Source organism: Lampetra planeri, chromosome 3, assembly GCF_965212315.1.
Source record: "Lampetra planeri chromosome 3, kcLamPlan1.2.h2, whole genome shotgun sequence".
In the NCBI taxonomy this organism is placed as follows: Eukaryota; Metazoa; Chordata; class Hyperoartia; order Petromyzontiformes; family Petromyzontidae; genus Lampetra; species Lampetra planeri.
The window spans coordinates 5999756-6017056 of NC_136109.1; the positions used below are offsets into that span (position 1 = coordinate 5999756).

The following is a 17301-nucleotide window of genomic DNA, read 5'->3' on the forward strand; positions in this document are numbered from 1 at the left end:
ATTGCTATTAAAGTAACGTTAAAGTCGGAATTTAACAACAGGGTAGGCTAAAGTTATTGATATTCACACCCACTCCAATTAAACCAGGCCACAAGTTACGCCTACTGAACCATCACCATCACCATCATTAAGTCAATATGAAATGTTATTTCCATACTTTAATACTTTTTATACAACTCGACCCGAAGCATATGACAATCAGAACCTTCCTAAGTCAAAATTGAATCGCACCCAGACAGGAGCGAATAGTCGATATAAGGTTGAAGAGGGAAGGAAATTAGGAGCACGGCGAACTGCAAACATAAGCAAAAAGCCGGGAACGACACCAACCCAGCGACCCACCAGCCAGCAACAGCGAGTCGGGCTTCGACAGGCCATAAAAGTAGAAATAATAACTCCCGGGGTCAGGGGACACAAGAAGAAGCAGGCAGACAAAAACCAGAACTGACTCCAAGGTTCAACCGCCCTCACCTACAAGGAGTGACGGAAATTAATGAGGCCTTGAGTTAACGGCGTCAGCTGGACAGCAACAACAACGGCGAGCAGAGACAGGGTGGGGCAGAGACTGCGGGGCTATGAAATGCAACTTCATGTCAGTAAAGCCCTGATAAACAAGTTAAGTTAAAGACATTACAATACATAATATCGTACATAACATCAATGTTAACGCTATTCACCGTAAACTATATTCCGCTTATATAACCATGCAGACACCAAGGAATACGAATTCCTAGGATCAAGAAACTTACCCCTTAACCTAAGATATCGGAAATAAATTAATAATAATAAGCCTATGCATGAAAAGACAAAAGTAAAACTTATGAAAAGCCAGGATAACGGGATGAATCACCACCAGGTCGAATATAAAATACATAATAAAAGAGCGATGTAAACCCAGGGTCGGAGAGAAAGGGAGATCCCGGCCGTCTTTGTATCCCCGCAGCGCGGGATAGGAGTGTGTATACGCTCGGGGAAACACCTCCACTTGAGTCAAGCACCACGATGGGAAACGACAGACCTTAGGTTACATACCGAATCATAACTGTGAAATGGTAAGGGACAAATGTTAACTTAAAACTTTTTAACCATTTCTTTGTGCATCGGTGAGGGTCGGAGGGAGTGTTGCCCCTCCCTCCAGGTCGTGCAACACGGACAAAAACGCCTATGAGACGATTTGTAACGTCTGTGTTTTGGTTCATGAAGAAGGCCAGACAAGAGATAATATCGCACCCAGACAGAGAGACGACTTCGAGGCAATTTGTAACATCTGATTGTTTGCTCGTGGATTTTATGGAGGGAGTATGACAACGGAATATACCGTGGGTGATGCACACAAGGACATACGGACGTACGGACACACACATGGACACACCTACCTACGGACAGATCCTGACACAGCAAAAATCGAAAGAAACCCCGCCTTGTGGGCAGGACCCAAAGGGATTTTTCGGCATAAAAGAAAGGACCCTGAGCATTGGAAATCAGCTCGACCGGGAGGGTCGACTCAGGAGCGAGCTGCGACCAGCGGGTCGGCTCGACTCATCTTCAGCTCGACCGGGAGGGTCGACTCAGGAGCGAGCTGCGACCAGCGGGTCGGCTCGACTCATATCCAGCTCGACCGGGAGGGTCGACTCAGGAGCGAGCTGCGACCAGCGGGTCGGCTCGACTCATCTTCAGCTCGACCGGGAGGGTCGACTCAGGAGCGAGCTGCGACCAGCGGGTCGGCTCGACTCATATCCAGCTCGACCGGGAGGGTCGACTCAGGAGCGAGCTGCGACCAGCGGGTCGGCTCGACTCTTCAGCTCGTCTGGGACTCAGCCGAGTTCGATCGGCTCACCGGAGCCGGCTCTCGGGGCTCGACTCAAGCGGCTCCCCATCTCCTCTGCAGGCGGGCAAGACCCACTTGACAGCTCAACTCGGCCTGCGTGGGTCAACCTCTGCCGAGTCGGAGGTCTCTGCTGCCGCCGGAGTGGTGAGAATCGCGGTTTGGCGACGAGGCTTCGTGCTCACCCTGGTCGACGACCCAACACTGCACGCTGCGAGCGAGCTGTGGGCGCCACCTACCGACCGGGTTCCGAGCTGCGACAGGGTATCAACGGGCATCCACCAGTTCACCACGGTGACAGGGGAGCGACTGATACGTATGACGCGCACCGCCCCCTCACCACACGACCACCAGGCGTCTGTTTGACATAAAGAACCGACTCCGAACACTGACTATTCAAGACAACTCTTACCACTCAAACACACTCGAACCCATAAGCCATCCGTGGCTGTGAAGGCATCACAACGAGACCGAGTGATGGCCATCCGTCGTTTAGAAGTGTATTCGTAATTTTTATCTTTGATATTTAGTGGGCTGTACTCTTAATCACATAAATTCCCAACAGATCCATCAATACGAATTGATTCTTGGCACCTCCTTCCGCCGAGCCACGCTCACGTGGGGAGTGGTGGCCCACCAGATCCTTATCAGGTGATCTGGTCCCCAATTAGTAAACTTGGTACAAGATAACGATCTTCGGAAAAGGAGCACCGTCGCAGGTCCTTACTCCGAGCCATTCTGTTGTCAGATAACCTGCCGATGTATCTGTTGAGATTGGTGCCTTTATAAATAATAACTGTTTTTGATTGTGTTTTTTTTTATCACCGTATAATCTTTCAAGTATCTTTCAGTCATAATCGCCGCACGTACTCGCATCCTCTACAGAATATTCAACTGTCCCGTGACCCAAGGTGCTAACAACGTGATAAGGGTTGCATATGATCAATAAGGAGTGCGGTACTGCGTGAACAATATTGAGTATAATCATTCATTAACGTTAAGGTTTTTCTTAGCATAGTATTTGCATATTTTAACGACTCTCTCTCTCACTAACAACCATCGCGTTATGCGGGATCCATGTGCCGTTGTCAAAGTGAAATCAGACAATCGTTGATGATACTGTATTGATGCCGTGTTGACGTTCCGGGATTGAGAGTTCGCATACTATATCATAGTTGAGGTTGAATTAGTAATAAATTGATTAATACAGAAGTGGTTGTGTGATTCTTTCCTGAAATCTATGCATAAGATCTGCTTCTGCGTTGAGATCTGAACTTGGTGACCTTAATAAACACACTAATACATACTCAGTAAATGTTAAAGCGATAACGGGGTGAACCGGGGACCTAAAATATAAGCGAGAATGAGACGAACCTAGACAACGATGCCGAGTTAATCTAAGTTAATCTTGCATACTTACACCACACCTGCATAACTGCATACGATTAATTGCCTTATTCCGATCGATAACCCACCCTCGTCACCGAGGCGGGGTCTGGTTATCATAACGACTTGCATTATCATAATTACACCCACTCGCATAATTACTACGATTACCTCTCGAATTGGCATAATTAAATGTGCATAATTACATAAATTAACATACTTTCGGATAATTACACATTTGGCCAAATTTCATTTGATTATTATTATTTTCACTGAATATTCATAACCCACATATACAACATAATAATTTCACCCACGCACGCATACAACATAACAAATTTTGATAACCAACATATACAACACCGGAGACAGCTTTCTTTCGACTCAAACGGTGCTAGACCAGACGACGCCAAAAGGCGTACAGCTCAAAGACAATGCACTATCAAAGTAATGTGAGCTCGGGATAAGCATCTACATCGTGAGCGATCATTTTCCAGTACCAAAATATAAGAATAAGTTTTTCCTCTTTTTTCTGGCAACAAAACGGAAACCTTTTGACTAGGAATCATGTCGGCATTAATCACAATACTTGTGGTCAGAATGCAAACAAAAAACACACTCTGATAATATATGCATTGTGTGTTTTTTGTTTTCATTTTTACCACAAGTATTGTGGTTAATGCAGACATCATTCCTCATTAAAAGTTTCAGTTTTGTTGCCAGAAAAAAGGGGAAAAACGTATTATCTTAATAAAATCTAGTTTATTCATAGAGTGGTCACCAACACGCTACAACTATGTACATTATAACTCATACTGGAACCCAGTCAGAGGGGGTAAAAATGACAATTCCTCATCCACAACCTATTGGGTATTATTAGGCAACCGGAGCTGAAAGGACAGCTCTCCTAAAGCTGTTTTCCTGGGACACCAAAGTGTCCAGATGGTCGTGGCTAGCAACTCTACACTGCTGCCTTACAAATATCCTTCAGAGTGACTTCTGCCCTAATGGCCCAAGAAACTGCCATGGCTATAGTCGAATGAGGTTTACACCTGCCTGAAAACGTCTGACTCTTCTGTTTATAGGCTTCCCAGATCCAGTCCGGCACCGTGGAGGCGACTCTCTACTTTGGTGCAGTCTCTCTTCTGCTGATCGCACAAGACAAAAAACTGCTCCACCATCCTGCAATTATGGATCTTTCCAAATAAAACGCCCATGTGCTTACTGGATGCAACCTATGTAGCCTAGCTTCTGCCGCTGAGTGGGAAGGGCAGATAAAATGATGGAAGGACAATCTCCAGGTTGGCCTGAAAGTCAGAGAGCACCTTAGCCACGAAACAGGGTTACATTCTCAACACAGTCCTTCCCTTTTAAATGACCGTGAAGGGATGACTATCTACTAGGGCCTGCCATTTGCTCTCTTTTCTGGTCCAGATGATTGCCACCAGGACTCTTATAAAAGGCACATGGTTAATGGTTCAAAGAGAAGATGACACAGTACATTCGGTGCCATCTGTAGATCCCACAATACAATGCCCGCATGCATATGGGAACGTTTCTGCTTCATTTCCCTCAGAAGTCTAGAGACTAGCTTGTTTGAACCTACCGGGCTCCTCCCTACCTATTTGTGGAGCGCCAAAATGGCTGAGGCCTTCACTTTTAGGGCCCCCACTGATAAGCTTGATTTAAACACATCCACCTGGTATCTTTTTGCAGGGAACCAGGTTCAGCTCCCTGTCACTGCACCATCTTTGGAACACCTTCCAGCACGAATTGTACACCTACCATGTTCTCCTACACCTGGATTTCAACAACAGGCCCTGGACGTCTGTATCCAGCACTAAACTGGAAAACCTTGCGCTCTCAACCGCAATGCCATTAGTAATTTTTACAGCAAACCCTGACACCAGATTCTGCTATGGCTGTGCCGGTATGGTCTCGCTGGAATTTGTTAATCCCCGCCCTGGTGTAGTATCCATCATCCTGATTTTTATTTCACCCCATTACATACCCCGGTTTCTAATTCCTTTGAGTGTTTGGCGCTTAAGGTAACGTGCACAGTGCCTTTCTGCATTGTTTACATTTATCGCCCACCAAAATCTAATGCCATATTTGTAGCAGAATTTTCTGATTTGCTGTCATATTTATATCCCACTTACAATTGGATGTTACTATTAGGTGATTTAATATTCACGTTAATTCTTCAAATTGTTCCTTTGTGAAGGAATGTTAAGTTTTACTTTATTTGCCACTTTCATTGAATGGAATCAAATGTACCATTAAATATAGGAATTTAAAATATTTCTATTAAGTTTGCCGAGTCAATTCGTAAAACCTCATCCTAAAACTTTCAGTTTCCTTCTTTGGAGAGCAAGGTTCTTCTTTATAATCCAACACGTTCCAGTAATCTTGACTCTTTAGTGGCACTTAAATCACATATTGTCTCCACCAATCAGTGATCTCCGTGGTAAACTGATAATCTGCACTTCTTAAAAAAAATTTGGGAGTAAGCCTGAGCGTGAACAAAAATCTGAAAGCAACATCCATATATATCAAGACACATTAAATTCTGCAAGGAATGCATTCCTCTCTATGCTCATTAAGGATGGCGATAGAAACCCAAGAACAATTTTTTCTACATTTGATCAAAGACTCTTTGGTTCTTTCGTTAAAGTCACGTAGGTATAAAATAAAATAAATCACGACGTTTCGATTGCAACACAAGCAATCATCATCAAGTTGGAAAACCACAGAAATATGTTTTGTTGCTGAAGTGGGAGAGAGATGCCGTGGTAAGAGGTGATATTGGTAAGAAAGGGGGAGGGGCAAGGTGGGAGAGAGGGATGGGGGAGGGGAGCGCTGCGTGGATGCTAGGAGAAAGACGTCAAGCTGGACGGGGGAATTGGGTGGGGCTGGAAGTGGGAGGCCAAGAGAGCTGGGGATGCGGGGGGTAAGTAAACTTGGAAAAAAATAGACCAGTACCCAGCAGGTATGATAGACAACAACCTTAAAGGAGTTAGGGTTTTACCTGGTTAATAGCATCCTTCGAATGATTTCTCAATTTGTATCCATCTTCTTGGTTGAAGTTATGTCTTTGTTTATATATCTGGATGGCTTCATGAACAAACCTTTGATAGTAGCTCAAAGGTTTGCAGAGTACCTTGGTCTCGGAAAACACAATATCACGTGAGCCCACAGCGATATAACAATGGTCAGCTACGGCAGAAGTATTGGTTCTGCCGTGTTTCAGATCTGTCTTGTGTTTGCGGACCCGGTCCGAGTCGTTTCGTTTCCCCGATGCAACTGCTGCCGCAGGTACAACTCAGTTTATAAACTCCAGGATATTGCATTTCAGGAATGGCATCCTTCACAGATGGGATAAGATCACATATTTTATGTACTGTATTGAATCGGACCTGGATCTTGTGTTTGTTTAAGATTTTGGAAATCTTTTTGGTAACACCTGCTATGTATGGTAACATGATTGTTTTGATTGGCTTCTCATTGGGTTGTTTCTCCATAGTTAGAGAAAAAGCTTTGCGAATAATGCTGTCCGAGTACCCATTCATTTTGAGGGCCTGGTGTACGTGTTCCAGTTCACTGGCTAGGTGGTGTTGGTCGGAAATGCATTGGGCCCTATGGTGTAGTATTTGGATAAGATCATTCTTCTGTGCTGGATGGTGGTGGGAATCAGGTTTCAGACAGGAATCTGTGTGGGTGGATATCCTGTAGACAGAGTGTCCCAAAAAGCCGTCAGGTCTCTTCTCAAACAAAACATCCAGGAAAGGCAGCTTACCATCCTTCTCCACTTCCATGGTGAATTTGATGGATTGGTGTATGGAATTGATGTGTTTGAGAAATTGGTTCAAAGCTGGCAGGCCATGTGGCCAAATGACGAAAGTGTCAGCTAATATCTCTTCCACAAGGAAGGACGTAGGATGGATGTCTATATGGCATCTGTTTCAAATTCATCCATGAAAACATTCGCAATCACTGGTGATAAGGGGGAACCCATTTTGTTTGAAGAAAGTACCATTCCAGGTGAAGTAAGTGTTGGTAAGGCAGTGCCTAACCAGAGTAGGTACATCTGTATTCAGTCCATGTGGACTAAGTCTTAAATTATTGCTAAGGTGTCAGGTACAGGAACCTTGGTGAACAGAGAAACTACAACAAAGCTGATGAGCAAATCATCTGGGGACAGTGAAATGCCCTTGATTAGAGAGATCAAGTGAGGTGAGTTACGTACTGCTGAGGTAGTCTTGCCCATGAATGGAAGCAAGGTGTAAGACAGAAAACGGGCCAGTTGGTAGGTAGGTGAGTTGATAGTTGAAACGATGAGCCGAAGTGGATTATCTTCTTTATGGATTTTGGGATGACCATAGAAACTGGGTGGTCTAGTAGCAGAAGGTTATAGGGAGAGCCATTTGAATGGTTTAATTAGAGAAGTCGAACTGGTATATTGTTGTTTTTTTGTAGCCAGGGAGTTCGTAGGATCTTTGTTGATTTTGGTGAAACTGCCATCATTAAGAAGGTCCTGGATTTTGTTGAAAGTGGATTTATCCATGATGACAGTAGCATTGCCCTTGTCGGCCGAGAGGATGACTATGTCATCTCTCTTTTTCAATTTTGCGAGTTCAGAGCGGTCATCTTTGCTGATGTTACTAATCGGTTTCTTATCATTTTTAAGGATGGTGGCAATTTCAGATCTAGCAACATCTGTCGCGATGTGTCCCAAGCCTTTGAGGGCTATGTCGACCTGGGCAATTATATTATCCACTGGGATATATTTAGGGGTGACTGCGAAATTCAACCCTTTAGCTAGTAACGATTTTAGGCTGTCTGAAATTGGGATGTTACTCTGATTGATAACAATCTTGTTAACATCTAACTTTTTACGTGTGGCTCTGGCTTGTTTTGACAGGAGGTTGAATTTAGCGATCAAAATAACTTTAATTTTGGTTGACATTGAATTAGCAGAGAAGACTGTCATGTTATCTACATTGTCCCAATCAGAAGGACATTTTATCTGTTAATTTTAAGTGTGACTGAAAAGCCAATCAAAACCATAATGTTACCATACATAGCAGGTGTTACCATAAATAATTCCAAAATCTTAAACAAACTCAAGATTCAGGTCCGATTCAAAAAAGTACACAAAATGCGTGATCTTATCCCATCTGTGGAAGATGTCATTCCTGACATGCAATATCCTGGAGTTTACAAACTGAGTTGTACCTGCGGCAGCAGTTATATTGGGGAAAAGAAACGACATGTCTCGGATCGGGTCCGCGAACACAAGGCAGATCTCAAACACGGCAGAACCCATACCTCTGCCATAGCTGACCATTGTTATAACGCTGTGGGCTCACATGATATTGTGTTTTCCGAGACCAAGGTACTCTGAAAACCTTCAGGCAACTATCAAAGGTTTGTTCATGAAACCATCCAGATATATAAACATAGACATAACTTCAACCGAGAAGATGGATACAAATTGAACAATCATTGGAAGGATGTTATTAACCAGGTAAAACCCTAACTCCTTTATGGTTGTTGTCTATCATACCTGCCGGGTCTGGTCTATTTTTTAAATCCTTTATATTAAGTTCACTTGTTTGCTTGCTTGCGTGCTTGCGTACTTGCGTGCTTGCTTACGACCGTGCAAATCTTTCGGTCGTTTTTTAACCCACTTCCCATGATCCAATCGAGCTGACATTTTGCACACAAACTCGTTGCGCGTGACAATTAATTTTCGTAAAAAAAAATTCCCAAATTTTACACTGTTTAGGGAATTTTTTTGAAATATTTAATTACCAATTGCTTAATGGTGACAGACAATCATCTGACCCATAGGTGGCAGCCATCTCAAGCCAGAGGACGAGAGGACTCTAGCCGCCCCGATGCCACGCATATAAAGGATTTATAGTGAAAAACTTAGTTTTTATGGGTTAATTTTTTCCGAGTTACCTTCCTCCCGGCATCCCCAGTTCTGTCAGCCTCCCACTTCCAGCCCCGCCCAATTCCCCCCGTCCATCTTCACGTTCCTTCTCCTCGCGTCCACGCAGCGCTCCCCTCCACCCCCCTCTCTCTCCAAGTTAACTCCCCCCCCCCCCCGCATTTCCAGCTCTCTTCGCCTTCCACTTCCAGCCCCGCCCAATTCCCCCCTCCCCCCGTCCAGCTTCACGCCCCTCTCCTAACATCGACGCAGCGCTCCCCTCCCCCTACCCCCTACCCCCTCTCTCTCCCCCCTTGCCCTTCCCCCCTTTCTTACCTATATAACCTCTTACCACGGCATCTCTCTCCCACTTCAGCAAAAAAAATCTTCCTGTGGTTTTCCCAACTGATGATCATTGCTTGTGTTGCAATCGAAACGTCGTGATATATTTTATTTTATACCTACGTGACTTCACCGATAGAACCAAAGAGTATGGATTACATAGAAAACATAGTGGGGACATAGACATGGAGTAAGGAGAGAGGGGGGTAGAGAGAGAGAGCGGGGTAGAGAGAGGGAATGGCTAAGGAGGAGAGCAGAGCGTGAAATCTTTTGTGAAATCTTTCATTTAAAAATGGGGGGGGGGGGGGGGTTACATAAAGCAAAGCATAAAAAAAACAAAAAAAACGACATGATAAACGAAGCAAATTGTCGACTACACCGAGCATCTTCTTGTTTCCTCTGATCGTAAAAAATATCAATAAAGAAAAGAAAAAAGAGTATGGATTCCTGCAGTCACGAAAGCTTCAAATATAAATTTGATCAAATGTTCAAATTAGATTGTAAATCATTCTTACCTGGTTCCATTGTGACATGTAATACGTTTCTTGATTTTTGTAAACAACCCCCCGATTTTTTTTGGTTTTGATTTGACTGATTTCACCGTGCCACCCCCATCACACTTCTCTGACCTTGCCTCCAAAGTAAAACCTACAACTTGTTCCATAGATCCCATTCCAACTTCTCTGGTGGTTAAAGTTTTTAATGTAATGTGTCCCCTGGTTGTGTCTATAATTTGTGAATCGTTTAGCACCGGTGTGGTACCTCGTGGTTTAAAATTGGCTACTGTTATTCCATTAATTAAGAAAACAAATCTGAACCCTGAAAGTCTAGCAAATTATAGACCCATATCTAATTTAACTTTTTTGTCTAAAGTATTTGAGCATGTTCTTAACCTTCACTGCAGCCTTTTACCCCATTGTTTCTCAATCTTAAAAAATATATAATTTTAATGCATAGGTTTGATGAAACAAATCATTGTACTTACGTCCCCATGCTAATTTGTGTTTCGAAGATTTACCGTAAAAACATCTGGCCATGTCTCGCACCCACAGAAAGGGCATCTCGCACCCCCAGGAGGTGCGTGCACCCCAGGCTAAGAACCACTAATGTAGTGGCAAAGCAGATAAATATAATGTTTCAGAATTTCATTTTCCATTTCAGTCGGGCTTTAGAGCGATGCATCGTATGGAAATAGCACTTGTCAAGGAAGCAAATTATTTATTTATTATTGCCGATTCTGGTGCACTCGCCATCTTGGTACTTCTGGATCTTAGTACTGCTTTTGATACTGTTGATCATTTCATTTTGCTAAAACGTCTTGAGACTTCTGTAAGCATCTCAGGAACTGCTCCCTTAACAAATGTCATACTTGTCCAACAGAGAGCAGTTTGTCTCAATGGGACACTGCTCATCTGTTCATGGTTTCGTGTCCTCAGGGGTTCCTCTCAGTGCTGACTTTTTTGGCCTCTGATGTTCAGCCTACATATATTAGCACTTTGCCAAATTTTTCGTCGTCATGGCTTAAATGTTCACTTTTATGCTGATGACTCACAGATTTATCTTAAGACTATGACTAATACAAAAGTAGCTGTTTCCGTATGATCACGTTGTCTTGCTGAAGTCAAAGCCAAGAATGAACCTAAACTTTCTTAAATGAAATTGTGATAAGATAGATTATGTTATTGAGTTCTCCACATCAAGCATGTAAATTGTATGGTTTTAGTATAGCGATAGACGGGACTGTAATTATGTCTTTCTCTGAGGTCAGAAACTTGGGTGTTATCCTTGACCCAGTTTGACATTTAAAGTCGACATATGTAATATTACCAAAATCTCGTTTTTCATTTAAGTTACATAGCTCGACTAAGACAGGAATTTGCATATCAAGAGGTTAGTGTAAATGCGATTGGTATTACCTTAGAGTCGCGGCATCTCTTCAGAAAAATGAGAGACTCGATTAGCTGAGATGAATCCCTGCAGTCATGAAAGCTTTAAATCGGAATCGCAATAACACTAGCCTCTTGATATGCAAATTCCTTTGTCAAGGCGCTCTTCCCCCTCCAACCCATCTTAAATATACGCTGCCAAGCCTGGTGGTGTTCATTCAGACGCTGTCTTTCCGACAGACCTGTTCTTCACCTGAGAACGGCTGCTTGCGTTGTGGCCAAAACGTCGTGAGAATTATTTGATTATGTTTTATTTTTATTATATCCCTTCTACGTGACTTTACCGAAAGAACCAAGAAGATGTTTTAAATATAGATTACAATATATTCAAAACTCAGCTGCCCGGGTTTAAACCAGATCTAAATCGTATAACCATATTACTCCTCGTATTTCGTCCCTGCACTGCCTCTCTTTATAGTACAGAATCGACTTCAAGATTCTGCTTCTCATTATTAAGGCCTTTAGTGGGCTGGCTTCTAAAAAAAATTCGCATATTATTGCGGTCTACTTATCATTCCAAAGACAAGACTATGTTCTATAGGAGATAGAACCTTCTGCAGCCAGGATCTGTGATTGTGGAATCCCCTTGCTCGGTCCATTAGCGAATCTGAGTCAGTTTCCCTTTTTTAATTACGTTTTAAATATCACCTATTTGTACAGACTTTCCCCATAACTTAAGATTTTAAAAAACAATGTTGCTGTCTGATTGGATGACTGTAATAATTATAATTTTCATTCGCTTCATCATAGTTCTTCATTTTATTGGAATTTCTAGAGTAGTCATTGATACTGTTATTATCAACTTTCTATTTCGCTTATATGTTATCTATTCTTGTGAGTGTAGTTTTTATTTTTACGGACAATCCTTTGAAGTACTTCAATATGAAATGCGCTTTATAAAATAGATTCGATTTTATTCAATAAATTGCTCATTCATTCTATAATGTAGTCATCAAATCAAATACACAACAGGAACAATTAGCAGTGTGCCCATATGTTTGTGTAGTGGGTACAAACTAGGTGGAGACTTCTCTCTTGGAAGCAACACGTTTATTTTACAAATAACAATACAGAACACGAAGGGGTACGGCCCCTTCCACCCATTACACTAGGGAGGTATATCCTCCTCACTGGCGGAGCTAATGTCTATAGGGTCCTCCGCTATCGGGTTCTAGGGAGGCTATCTGACCCGACCCAGCCAAGGTCCTCGGGTCCTATCAGCCAGGCTGCTCGGACCTGACCCAGCGAAGGTCCTCGGGTCCGACTCTGTCTCCTAGGTCTTCAGGGCTGTCTTCAGGGCAGTCTCTTAAATCTTCGAGTGGACGACAACTGCCGGTCCCGTTCAGGGGTCCGACTTTTATACTGGCTCCTGGCTCACTCCGACCCTAGCCACTCCTCCCTTCTGAAACCGTCTAGAGGGGCCTGGAGTGTGACGTTTTCCCGCAGCCCCCCTTTTGGGGGGGGGGGGGGGGGTTCTGGGGTCTGCACCTCCCGTCCCGAGCTACGCTGGGAGTTACCTTGGCCCAACGGGTTCACTCATCTCCATTAGCCTCCCTTCTGCCCCCTGTTGACTCGAGGCCTTTATTACAGGCTGTAAGTAGTGGCAATCGCACACTGCGTACAACGATGCCGCTACATTTGTAACTGCAGTTTCTTACAGGCTTTGTTCTGAATATACCGTTGTTGTATATGTGGGATATGAAAATTTTGATGTGTTGTATGCGTGCGTGGGTGAAATTATTATGTCGTATATGTGGGTTATGAATATTCAGTGAAAATAATAATAATCAAATGAAATTTGGCCAAATGTGTAATTATCCGGAAATATGTTAATTTATGTAATTATGCACATTTAGTTATGCCAATTCGAGAGGTAATCGTAGTAATTATGCGAGTGGGTGTAATTATGATAATGCAAGTCGTTATGATAACCAGACCCCGCCTCGGTGACGAGGGTGGGTTATCGATCGGAATACGGCAATTAATCGTATGCAGTTATGCAGGTGTGGTGTAAGTATACAAGATTAACTTAGATTAACTCGGCATCGTTGTCTAGGTTCGTCTCATTCTCGCTTATCTTTAGGTCCCCGGTTCACCCCGTTATCGCTTTAACATTTATTGAGTATGTGTTAGTGTGTTTATTAAGGTCACCAAGTTCAGATCTCAACGCAGAAGCAGATCTTATGCATAGTTCAGGAAAGAATCACACAACCACTTCTGTATTAATCAATTTATTACTAATTCAACTTCAACTATGATATAGTATGCGAACTCTCAATCTCGGAACGTCAATACGGCATCAATACAGTATCATCAACGATTGTCTGATTTCACTTTGACAACGGCACATAGATCCCGCATAACGCGATGGTTGTTAGTGAGAGAGAGAGTCGTTAAAACATGCAAATACTATGCTAAGAAAACCTTAACGTTAATGAATGAGATACTTGAAAGATTATACGGCGATAGAAACACAATCAAGACAGTTATTATTCTTAAAGGCACCAATCTCAACAGATACATCGGCAGGTTATCTGACAACAGAATGGCTCGGAGTAAGGGCCGGCGACGATGCTCCTTTTCCGAAGATCGTTATCTTATATCAAATTTACTAATTGGGGACCAGATCACCTGATAAGGATCTGGTGGGCCACCACTCCCCACGTGAGCGTGGCTCGGCGGAAGGAGGTGCCAAGAATCAATTCGTATTGATGGATCTGTTGGGAATTTATGCGATTAAGAGTACAGTCCACTAAATATTAAAGATAAAATTACGAATACTCTTATAAACGACGGATGGCCATCACTCGGTCTCGAGTGTTTTCTTCACAGCCACGGACGGCTTATGGGTTCGAGTGGGTTTGAGTGGTAAGAGTTGTCTTCAATAGTCAGTGTTCGGAGTCGGTTCTTTATGTCAAACAGACGCCTGGTGGTCGTGTGGTGAGGGGGCGGTGCGCGTCATACGTATTAGTCGCTCCTCTGTCGCCGTGGGGAATTTGGTTTGGATGCTCGGTCGGTAGGTGGCGCCCACAGCTCGCTCCTGGCGTGCAGTGTTGGGTCGTCACCTCATCGCCAAACCGCGACGCTGGCGGCCAGCAGAGGGACCTCCGACTCGGCAGAGGTTGGGCTGTCGCGGCCGAGTTGAGCTGTCAAGCGGGTCTTGCCCGCCTGCAGAGGAGACGGGGAGCCGCTCGAGTCGAGCCCCGAGAGCCGTCTGAACTCGGCTGAGTCCCAGAAGCTGAAGAGTCGAGCCGACCCGTTAGTCGCAGCTCGCCCTTGAGTCGACCCGCTCGGTCGAGCTGAAGATGAGTCGAGCCGACCCGCTGGTCGAGCTCGGCTGGTGAGTTGACCCTTCTGGTCGAACTCGGCTGGTGAGTTGACCCTTCTGGTCGAACTCGGCTGATGAGTCGAGCCGACCCTTCCGGTCGAGCTCGCTCATGAGTCGACCCGTTGGTCGCACTCGTGATGAGTTGACTCTCCTGGTCGAACTCGGCTGGTGAGTTGACCCTTCTGGTCGAACTCGGCTGATGAGTCGAGCCGACCCTTCCGGTCGAGCTCGCTCATGAGTCGACCCTGTTGGTCGCACTCGTGATGAGTTGACTCTCCTGGTCGAACTGGTTTCCAATGCTCAGAGTCCTTTCTTTTATGCCGAAAAATCCCTTTGGGTCCTGCCCACAAGGCGGGGTTTTCTTTTGATTTACTGTGTCAGGATCTGTCCGTGTGTAGGTGTGTTCATGTGTGTGTCCGTACGTCCGTGTGTCCTTGTGTGCATCACCCACGGCATAGTCCGTTGTCATACTCCCTCCATGAAATCCATGAGCAAACAATCAGATGTTACAAATTGCCTCGAAGTCGTCTCTCTGTCTGGGTGCAATATTATCTCTTGTCTGGCCTTCTTCATGAACCAAAACACAGACGTTACAAATCGTCTCACAGGCGTCTCTGTCCGTGTTGCACGACCTGGAGGGAGGGGCACACTCCCTCCGATCCTCACAGCACACAAAGACATGGTTAAAAAGTTTTAAATTAACATTTGTCCCTTACCATTTCCCAGTTATGATTCTGTATGTAGCCTAAGGTGTGTCGTTTCCCATCGTGGTGCTTAACCCAAGTGGAGGTGCCTCCCCGAGCACATACACACTCCCATCCCGCGCTGCGGGGATACAAAGACGGCCGGGATCTCCCTTTCTCTCCGACCCTGGGTTTAACATCGCTCTTTTATTATGTATTTTATTTCGACCTGGTGGTGATTTATCCCTTATGCTTCGGGTCGAGTTGTATCAATAACTTTAGCCTACCCTGTTGTTAAATTCCGACTTTAACGTGACTTTAATAGCAATACCAAATAATTGAGCTTTTTTTACTTAACTAGGCGAACACGAACTCCCGGCAACCTCCGCAGCCTTGTTATTCAGCTGAGCCAGCAGCCTTGAGAGTAACAACACCCTATTCTCGCCTCACTGTGGTCATCCAACCTTCTGCTCTGGGAGTGTGATTAATTTCAGGACAAGGCCCCCTCACGTTCAGCCGCGCAGTGGTTGTTAATCAGCCCCCTCTCTTGTCTACACAACCTTGAGCTGAGTTTATCTTGGCTCTTTCAGCTGCAGAGAACAAGGCGTATTCCTCCTCCCTGTGTGCACGTGTTCCAATTAGCTCGAAATCCCTAACACACAATCAGTGATGACCCCCCCGGCCTTCTGTGGCCGTGATCCAGACAAAGGCGCCTCTGCTTCCATTCCATTGCCTTCGAGTCAACACTGCCCCATTATTCGCCCATGCGCTGAGGTCATAGATGGTTGGGCCCCCTGCCTTAACCATGTCTGGCTGACTCTCCCACTGTCTCTGCCCTTGCAGGTGACATGCCCGTTCATCAGGCCTTATCTATCCCTGAAGCAAGGTTTGCAATTCTGCCATCTTAGCCCTCCTCCCGTTCATTACTACAACACCTGGTGTTTTGCAGTTTGCTGCGCTTTGGTGTGTTTTCATTCATTATATATCAATGATGGAAGAAGGCTAGAATACAACACCGTGATACTGTGCATACACTCAGTCAAGTACAAATACTGCTGGGGAGCAGAAAATAAAACCACCTTTAACAGTTTCTTTCACAAACTAACTTGAAACTGACACACTACTTCCTATTATCTGTGTCTCCCAGCTCAATTCTATTAAACTTCACCAGGGCACTCACTTTTATTCATCCTTTTTGGCATTTTCTCCAAAATCTGTAGAATGTAGTGTTGTGTAACTGAACGATACTAGCGCACACATTGTCCACTAAGTTAAATGAGGCAGGATATCTGGTTAATTTTCCACCACTTAGCAGCAGGATAGTGGTGGTGCCAAGGGTTAATGTCATCCACAGTTTCTAATTGGTGGCCAAGTAGGGTGAGTATGGCATGCAAGATAATGGTAAATTAACGCCTCATTTCCCATGTCATAATTGTCAATGGCTAGGGAGCACTAAGTGCCAATATCTCATGTGCTACTAGAATTCGTGAAAACTCATCAGTGAGAAAGGCATGATGTTAGCACTGACAAAGGTCCTGGATGTTAGAAAACCTGCAACATATGGACACATTAAATTCTAGCGGGGCCGTTTCTTGTGGTGTTCAACATATGTTTAACTTAGTACTACGAGGTAACAAATATTTTCCGTTGTGCTCTATCCAACCCAGAAACAGTCTTGTTCTTCTGCAAGCAGTGCATCTCGTTTCTTTGGCCTATTTAGTACTGTTTATAGGGATGTAAAAACAATCATAAAGGTAAAGGTCAGTGTGTAGAGGCAATACCTCAGGGCTGAGTACTCAGGCCATATCTGTTTATAGGACCAAACACACAGGCTGTAGGTTCACATGCTAGTGTAT

General features: G+C 44.3%; 1 protein-coding gene across 2 annotated transcripts in view; it reads right to left on the reverse strand.

Annotated features, from left to right (window-relative positions):
* The window catches only part of LOC144736816 (uncharacterized), a 674279-nt gene that overhangs the window by 438950 nt on the left and 218028 nt on the right, over positions 1-17301 (reverse strand). The window lies entirely within an intron of this gene.